Source organism: Pipra filicauda, unplaced genomic scaffold (assembly GCF_003945595.2).
Source record: "Pipra filicauda isolate LSUMZ 115617 unplaced genomic scaffold, ASM394559v2 scaffold4_size7858003_pilon, whole genome shotgun sequence".
Lineage (NCBI taxonomy): Eukaryota > Metazoa > Chordata > Aves > Passeriformes > Pipridae > Pipra > Pipra filicauda.
This window is the reverse complement of record NW_024104643.1, coordinates 4,813,092-4,823,232: the sequence shown is the minus strand read 5'-3', so window position 1 is coordinate 4,823,232 and position 10,141 is coordinate 4,813,092.

Here is a 10,141-nt window from a genome sequence, read left to right as displayed (position 1 = left end):
TGATAATTTTTTCAATCAACAGTGCATGGTTGTTTGCAAACATTCAATATGACCTGTTGCTAAATGCCATGGGAAAAACATCCTCTTGCATTTCTACAGTCCTCTGCTCCAGCCTCTGCTTATCGTCTTTCCTATGGCAATAGGAAAAACTTAAGGACTTATGGATATGACAGGGTGTAACTGAGACGTGGTAGCTAGAGGAGCCACTGGTCCCCAGAGTGAGGTGGGATGTGCTAATTAAATCAGATCTGTCAGTCCCTGCCCCTGCCAGGGACATCTGCTAGGGCTGCTGTAAATATGGACAGTAAGTGGCTGGTGCCCTCAACATCCAGGAGGACAAAAAAGAACAAATCCATGGTAGATTCGTTTTCTAAATAAGGTTTTGTGGTTTGGTTTTTTTTTCAGTTATTGGTATTTTTCTCTATTAGCAGAATCTCACAGCTCTGCTTAATCAGGAGTCATCCCTTGGATGCCCAATAAGTGAGATGTTAGCTTTTAAAAATACGATGAAAAAGTTTCACAAGAAAGCTATTCCCTGTTGATTGCTACAAATGCTGTAGGAAAGACTGAGATGCTGGGAAAAGGCTCTTTGCAAGGCTCCAGGGGATCTCCTGCTGCCCAGAGGGGTGCCCACATGGATATGACCCAGTCATGGCTGCCTGGGCTTGGGTATCCCAAGGCATTTTCACGGCTGCCCTGTCCCACTTGCTGTGGAATAACCACAGGCATTTTTTTGTTCAGACTTGGCCCCAGAAATGGGCAAACTACCTTGACTGAAGCTTTTGGTAAAGGAGTGGCGAGGGGGAAATCAACTGGTAACAGATGCTCATTGTGTAAAATTTAATTCCAAATTGTTAAAGAACTGTAAGCAGAACTTTTTCAGCTTTTATAGCTGGTGCTATCTCTTTGTATTCATCAAACAATAATTGCTAATTCTATGTGCCTTCTGTTCTCTCTGTATGCTCTTTGTTCTGTTCAAATTTCTAACAACACAGCAATGCCATCAAATTTGAAGTGCAGCATCTGGAGACAAAGAGAATGTCGTTAACAGAATGATTTTAATGCAAATACCATGTTCGGGAGCTAATTGTGAAGTTCAATTACCTGAAAGATTGAAAACTGCTTGTCAAACAAACATCCTCACCAGGCCAGTACTTTTGAGGTGGAAATATCTCACTGTCCACAATACTTTGACTTACTCATCTGTCATTCCTGAGGGAAGATGGATTACACTGCAGAAAAGCATTAAGTGACTTGAATCCATAACTCCTGCTCATGGGCAGACCACAGACCCTTCTCCAGGTTCCTCTTTCATAATACCCCAGGGTCCCCAGGTATTGCTGTTCTGCGGCCTCTGCCACTGCCAGCAATGCCATGGGTGATGGGGATGAAGACAGAGAAATACTGCCAGCTCAGGGCAGCTGCCTGCTCAGCAGGTTGTGCTTGCCAGGACTGCAGCTTTTGATGGACCACATCTGTAAGGGGCTTGCAATCCAGTACTAATACCTCTGAGGTACCTGCTGGCTCACTTACAGGGCTAATGTTTTACAAGGAGAACATTATATTCAATTCATTAAATTTATTTTGATAGGCTCTGATTTCTCCATAATTAATTGATGTAAATTAATTAATATAAACATTATAACTGGAAAATGCCATAGTGTTTGAGGCCTCACCATGGCTTTTCTGACTAAGTTACCTGTCCTACGCTGTGGCTGGTCTGGTTTTGACACTGAGGAATCTCAGAGGGTTTTAAAGATAACGATTGGTGTCTGAGAAGGTCTGGAAAGCCAAGGAAGTACAGACATCTCCTATTAAATAGGAGCTAATCTGTTTACATTGGGCATGTTTGTAATTTCTGCAATGGTAAATATCATATACAGTTGAAAGAATGCTCTGATATGATAAGTTTTCCATGAAAACTCCAGGTGCAATTTTAGTAAAATTCAAATTTTAACAGAAGTGTTGAAAATATGTGCCATGTGAGCACACAGTTGCATGTGTTTATGCAATTGCCTCTGTTGAGTAGCAATATCTATGGAAATATGTGCATGATCGATTAACTGGGACCAGAAAATAATATGTATTTGTTTAGCATTGTACACTATCACGACATTTTTCAAACAGTAATGCATTTGGTATTTGCCATCTCAGGGCTACACTGGAAAAGCAGCCCGAAAAACCTAAAGATGTGAACTGAAAAGGCAAGGACTAAACTGCATTAAACAGTATTATGTGGACACACTTAGCCAGAATGTCAGTGTCCTTAATTGTCTGCTTTAGTTCTCCTTGGAAATTAAATAAATTAAATTAGGGCAACTTTAGTTTTTTTAATTCTGAATGAGAATATTCAGACAAAAGTGTAAAGAAATTAAATATACACCCTAAAAGAACTTATTCACATGTATTTGCTTGGGGCTGCCTCCAGAAACCATGCTTAATTCACATGTGGAATTCAGGGAAGATTTTAAAGGCAGACACCTACAGCTCCTTTTCTCTTTTTTCCTCACCTTCTTTTCTCTCTGTGTTGCTGCCCAGAATCAGATGTAAAGGTGTGTCTATTCCTCAACTCACTGCCATAACTAAAACGGGTATCATTTGCCACTGAGGTATTGATTTGGGGGAATTAAGTATATGATAGAGGGGTGGATATCCAGCAGGGAAAATAAAATGTTTGCTTAGTATGCAATATCACTTTTTCTTTTTCTTCCCCCAAAGAGACAAAAACGATGGGTTGTTTTACATTTGCAGTCAGACTACACTTGAGTAATTTCATAGGCAAAGAAATTAAGGAACAAAATGCCTAAGAGGTTTCCCCCATATTAAAAGCGTTTTCTACTCTGGAGAATAATTTTACAACCAGAGAAGGAAACAAAGACTTAAGAGGGGATGCAGCTTCAGTATCCAACATGGCAGTGAGCGGCTTAGCCACCAGATTGTCATAAGTAACATAGGCAGGATGGCCATGTGTCACCCACAATTTTGTGACCACATCTTACGGAGCCTCTCCTGGGACTCCCTCATACAGTGCTGGTGGGATGCACCAAGCCAAGCACCAAGTACACAGACCTCTTTGATTTTTTCAGGTATTACTTGTGAGAATTTTGTAAAACAGGTCATGTCATGGGGGTTATTTGCTGCTTCTGGGTCACAAGATAAGGAGCTCAGGCTGGAAGCAGGTTTTGCAGAGGGTGACTGTAAGGTAATTTTCTGATTAAGCTTATTCTTGGATAGCTGATCCTGGACAGGCCCCATACAAGTGAGGGCATGCTGGGGGACAAACAGGAGGGAAAAAAGGAAGAATTAATTAAAAAAAATCTACATGCTTCACTTGAATTTTCTTTGAGGTGTGGGTTACTCTGATGCTAATGCAGGACAATTACCCATACATCTGTCACCTTTACTATTTTTCTTACCAATTCCTTGGATTATGGAAGAATATATTTATTTTTATGACTATGAGGGTACCGGTTACCATTGCCAATTCTGTTTGTTTCTCAGCAAGGAGCTGAAACTCTTAAGATGAAGTGCAGAAACTAGTTTGAAATTTGTTGCCTATGAATGTTGAGCAAAACTACTATGCTCATGTCAGGCATTCACAAGGTCCTTTTAAAATACTAAAATTTACTATATTCAGCATAAAATACAGTTTACATTAGAAACTTCAGTTTTCATGACTTGGAAACACAAGCAATGGGTCCTGAAACTGTGACAGCACAGATCCACAGCTATAGAGCTGTAACTGAAGTGCTCCAGGGAGCACTAGTCTGTGGGATAGTTTCTGAAAACTGATGAGAGGGAAAAATTGCTGAGGATAGAGAATGCTATCTTTTTATTAAAAATGTCTAGTAATTAAAACAGATAGGGAAATAATCACCTTTCTTTGCAGTTTCCTTTTTGTTTGAAGGCTTTCAAGCCAAACGTTCTGGCAGTGCAAAGCTGCCATTCTTTGTTGTCTAGGAAGGTGGTGCTAAACTACAAACTATGGCAAAAGCTTTGGGAGTGTGCATTCGCTGCAGCTAAAGGACTTGCTGATGGCTGTTACCTTTTCTTAAAATCCACAAAGACTTTAGAAAGAATGCTGTATGCAGTCAAAAAAGGTAATTAATAGGTTTAGGATAATATTATTTATCATCTCCTGATAAAGTTCCCAGCTCAGTGTTAGGAAAGCTCAATCCTTTCTGTATCATCTCTTACTTCTGTTACGTGAAGAGAATCAAGATCTGCTCTACATTTTGTGGCTTTTAGCCCCACAGCCCACTATATTGTGATGTGTGTTCACACGGTGCTATGGCTGCTGTTTGCATCATAAAAAGCTACATCCAGCTCAGAGAAATGTATTTTATTGTTTGTATGCATAAATATTTCATACTGTCCTCAGGGGACGGGTTTTGTTCTGCTATGCATAAAACTCTTTGGTTTGTTGTTTTTTAATCTGAGTTTAAAAGTGAGCTACTGCTTCTTGGCACATTCTTTTTCAAGTCTGAAGAGCTTTTCACTAAAACCAGAAATTAACTGCAGTGCAGGCATGTGGGATATCTAGGAATACCAGCCTTGGGCTACTGGATACTTTGACCCTTCTTTACCAGCGCTAATATTACGAGTTTCCTATGAAACTTTCTGTATAATTGTGGATTTGAGGAATGGCCTGAGAGAAAGGTTAATAATGTTTGTTTCTTTAATGTCGTGACATATTATGTAATAATTTCTTCACTCATCACTTTAATAGACAGAAGTGATAAAATCTTCTTCCTGGAAAAATGCTTTTGAGTACTGATTTGAAATGCATTTAGGAAATGTGCCCAAGGTTTTCTGAAAATCCAACCCTCTGGATTCCACAAACTTTTTTGTTCTGAGGGCTCCTGCTTACCTGTCAAGGTTGTCTGCAGCTTCAGTTCCTTATCTGATTCTCACAACATTCATTTGGGATAGGTGATTATGACAGTAAAGAGAAAGACAAAAATACTCACTCCAGGTCCAGAGAAGAGAAGGGTGATAGAATTTATCACAGAATCAGTATTTCCTGAGTCCCAGCCCTGTGCTCGTTACCCATTCGTGTGATGAAGAAAATATCTGTACCATTACTAACATGTCCTTATTTCTACTAAGTATTATTTCAGTGTGAAAGTATGCTTTTCATGTAACCCCATACGATGTGGCAGTGATGTACAGGCAGTTCCAAAAATACCCATGTTATTTCTTGTCTTTAAAATCCGAGTGAGATCTGCACGGAGTTGCTGCAGAAAGCATGGCCTGAGGAACATGTGTGGTATGCAGAGGTCTAAAAGACCTGCCTGCAGCTGGCCTCCAGCAAACAGTCTCTTATTCCCAGGGAAGAGATGAATGACCCTTGATTTGGAGACAGGAACCTTCCCTGGGGCTCTAAGACTGAGTAGAATGTATTTTTAGAAAGCCATCAAATGTCTGCATTTGAAAGGTGGAGACTCCTGTGAGTACTACACAAGCAGGCACAGCAGCAAAACCCTTTATAGGTCATCACAATGACCTCACCATGGATATCTACGTGCTGGTTGCTTCTGAACTCTATCACAAGGTACAGCAATATAACCACATCCGATTGGGCACACAGCAAAAGAATTTAATGCTCTCACACAGCAAGATTGCTCACTGGTTATAGCACTACCTGCCAATGTTCATAGAAGTGTGCTAAATCTAAAAGTCCACTGACTTCAGTCCATGGAATACATACTAATTTTCTTGACATTATGACGGCTTCATTTTTTAGAGTATTAGTTTTTCTTTGATTTTGTGTGTGTATGTGTTGATATTTATGTTGTGGTGGATAATTATTTTGGAGATGTCATGTAGGAACACTTTGCTTAGGAAGCATGGAGCCCATCCTTCAGGAAGAGGGAGTCACTCTGTCACATCCCTCATGTGGGTGGTACAGCGTGATGGCCAGCCTATGGGTAAATGGGGCTGACTGTAACATCGGCAGTTGGTTTAGAATTAATGCTTTCAACATGAAAAATGCATGTTTTTACAAAACCACAAACCCCATATTCATATACTTCCACTTTCAATTCCATCCCAAAGGCTGACAGCCACCAGCTAATGCACCACTATTTTTCTGGCCTTTACCACTGCAATGCAGGATGGAGCAATGGATTATCAAGAAGAAACTTCCATTATGATTCACTCAATACAGAAGAGATTAGAGTTGACTGGCTCTAATCTTAGCACAAGTCACATCCTTTTGCTTATCTGATTTCTTTTTAATTCACCTTGAAATATTTGCCACTGAGAGATGTCTGAAGCTTTTGTACATGTCGGTCATTGAAGGTTTGGATGGGGTGCTGGATATCAGTCAAAAAGGTGTTAAATGGACCCACCAACCAGAATTCAACACTTGTTAGTTCCACGTGGCTTATGTATATCACAGAGATTTCAGGAACATCACTGGAGACCAGCTCTGCAACATGACTTGGTCAGAAATGATAGGTGTCTGCTTTTGAATGGCCCCAGAAGCTGGTTTATTTTGATGTCATGTGAAAAGTTTTCAAGGTGAAGTACATCATCATCATCATGGCTGGGCTTTGTGAATGAAGATTTGGGGAGGGCTCTACCCATGTTTGTTACAAGCATGTTGATGGCTAAAAAGGCCAATACGAGATAGGCACATCTGGTTGCAAAAGGCACAGCAGAAAGACTCCTTAGGTAGTATATTCTGCATTGTCTTTTCTCCTCAAGAGTGATCCTGCGTGCTTTCTCAAAAGCATCAGCAGCGTTATAGATAGTGTGCCTCCAGACCTCCCGATTGGAGGCCAGAGTAGACCAGTTATGTTGATCAATATGGCCAAGACTGAGATGTTGTTTCAGGGAGTCCTTGAATCTTCTCTTCGGGGCTCCTCTCTTGTGGCAGCCAGTGGCAAGTTCACCATAAAGCAAGATCTTAGGGAGGCGGTGGTCCTTCATCCTTGAGACGTGCCCTGCCCATCGCAGCTGTGTTCTCAGCAACATGGCCTCAATACTCGTGATTGCTGCTTGTTCTAGAGCAGATGTATTGGTCACATAATCTGACCAGTGGATGTTTAGGATTGTACGGAAGCAGCGTTGATGGAAGCGTTCTAGGAAACGCAGGTGGTGGCGGTAGATGACCCATGATTCAGATCCATATAAGAGAATAGACAGCACTATGGCTCTGTAAACATTGTAAACACAGTTTACGGAAGTACGTAGATAGGTATAATAATGTATACATAATATACAACATATATGTTCTACTTTATATATTTACAGTGTTCTTATGCATAGGCATATATATGTATAAGGGCAATGAAGCTGGTGAAAGGCCTAAAAAAGATAAGGGGTTGTGGGAGTTTAACTTTTATTCTGCAAAATTAAATATGGGTAAAGAAGAAACATGCAGACATGGAAGTTAGACCTAATATTTTGAAGGAAAAGAGAAATATATGCAGATTCTAGTGGCACTCCTCCCCCAGAAGATGTTAAGAGACATTCAGGGAAAACAGGTGTGAAGAATAGAAAAAATCAGCACAGCGGGACATTTTTCACGTATGTTTTCAGGCAAAAATGGTTGTGGCTTACTACAAGGCTTTTATGCTCAAGGCGATTGATAGAAATCTGCTGTTTTAAATATTGAGATGTCTCAGCTATTTTTCTCCACCATTATCCTTAGCAGTATCAGACCCCTGAATATGGTAGCTTTGCAGCCAGACAGAGGAGGAGAGACCATCTAGAGCTCGCCAGGTATTACACTAAAAGCAACTGGTGGCATTCTGCAAATCTGCACTCCAACACTGGGATTTGACTTCATGTTATTAAAACACAGGATATTGCACGGCTCCAGACAGAGTACAATACAGCAATTCACTTCCAGCTCCTCTACGAAGGTTATAGTAATGAAGCAAATCACATCTCAGGGAATACAGCCATGACTTAGTATGCCTATAACTGTAATAAAATGTTGTTATGGCTGAGATTGTTATGTTTTTAATGGAAAAAAGAATTAGGATTGAAATTGAAAAACAACCCTGTTCCTATAAAGAGTGAAAACAAACTTAGATAAAAGGTTAATAGAGTTAATTGTGGGGAGTCATACAAGGCGGCAACTCATGCTAGAGAACGCAATTGTGATTCTGATAAAGGGGAATTGTAATTAAATAGAGGTTGGATAAACACGATTATCCTGGAAAGGTTTCCCAGGACAGTACCGGGAGGTTTTAAGATGCGGAGGCAGAAGCCTGCACATGATCTGAAGTAGAGACATCAGTGCTGCCAGCCCCAGTGGGTGCTCCACCACTGCGGCACACCGCCCATGCTGCTGCACTGGGCAACAACGGCAGCAAGAGGCAAGAATTTGAGTTAATTTTGAAGTTTATTCCACCTGTGACTGTAAACGCCAAGTGATCTCCCTGTCTTCATCTCAAACCCAAAGATTTTTCTTTCCTGCTGTTCCCCATTTCCACCCACATTCTCCTGAGGGGGGAGCAGCTCTGGGTGCTGGTCAAGGCTAACCTGCGCCACAGGGTGGCTCTGGGTGCATCCCTCCCTCAGGCACAGGGAAAGGGGTGTGTGTGTTCTCACACTGCCACCTCAGGCACAAGCCTGTACCAAAGTACATAAAGCAAACTTTTATGTAGATTGGTAAATGTTTGTAGTTGCCATATATGGCGTCCAAAACTGACATTTTCTATTAGTTTAAATTACCCAATACTTTCTTTGAGGTGTACTGTTTCATGTCCTTTATGCAGATAATTATAAGTCAACTTACTATGCTTTTTCCATACCTGACATTATTTTTTACATGAATATTAAAATGAAATGCAGTAGTTTGATACTGAACACTAAGAGGCTTTCCACACTGAACTGTTTTACTGAAACACGTATATGTGCTTAATATTTTTCTTTGCTGAGTTAAAAACGTTCCACAATAATGTATAGGAGATGAAGGGAATCGTATATTCCTCCTAGGACAACCATAAGACTTCCAAAAAAGCTTTTTTTTTTTCTTTTGTTTCCTCTTAATTGCAAAATATTTTTGCCACATTTTCAAGTGTAGGAAAAACTTTTACTAAATATCATTAAGAAAATATACTCAATTTGAATACAGGATGGTATTCACATTTTTCTATAATTCCTTTAGATTACTTTACATAACACATAATCATAGAATCATAGAATCATAGAATCAGCCGGGTTGGAAGGGACCTCTGAGATCATCAAGTCCAACACTTGATCCCCTACCACCGTGGTTACTAGACCATGGCACTAAGTGCCACATCCAGTCTCATCTTAAAAACCTCCAGGGATGGAAAATCCACCACTTCCCTGGGCAGCCCATTCCAATGTCTGACCACCCTCTCTGTAAGGAATTTCTTTCTAATAACTGACCTAAACCTCCCCTGGCACAGCTTGAGACAGTGCCCTCTTGTCTTATTGATAGTTACCTGGGAGAAGAGACCAACCCCCACCTGGCTACAACCTCCTTTCAGGGAGTTGTAGAGAGCGAGGAGGTCTCCCCTGAGCCTCCTCTTCTCCAGGCTCAACAACCCCAGCTCCCTCAGCCTCTCCTCATAGCACCTGTGCTCGAGTCCCTTCACCAGCCTTGTTGCTCTTCTCTGGACCTGCTCCAGGACCTCAATATCCTTCCTGAACTGAGGGGCCCAGAACTGGACACAGCACTCCAGATGTGGCCTCACCAGTGTTGAGTACAGGGGAAGAATCACTTCCCTGGACCTGTTGGCCACACTGTTCCTGATCCAGGCCAGGATGCCATTGGCCTTCTTGGCCACCTGGGCACACTGCTGGCTCATGTTCAGCTTCCTGTCAATCCAAATTCCCAGGTCCCTTTGTGCCTGGCTGCTCTCCAGCCACTCTGTGCCCAGCCTGTAGCGCTGCAGGGGGTTGTTGTGGCCAAACAGGACCTGGCACTTGGCCTTGTTGAACCTCATCCCTCTGGAATCACACCAAGTCTCCAGCCTGTTCAGGTCCCTCTGCAGAGCCCTCCTGCCTTCCAGCTGATCAACACTCCCCCCCAACTTAGTGTCATCTGCAAATTTGCTGATGATGGACTCAATCCCCTCATCTAAATCATCAGTAAAGATATTAAACAGAACTGGGCCCAGCACTGATCCCTGGGGGACACCACTAGTGACCA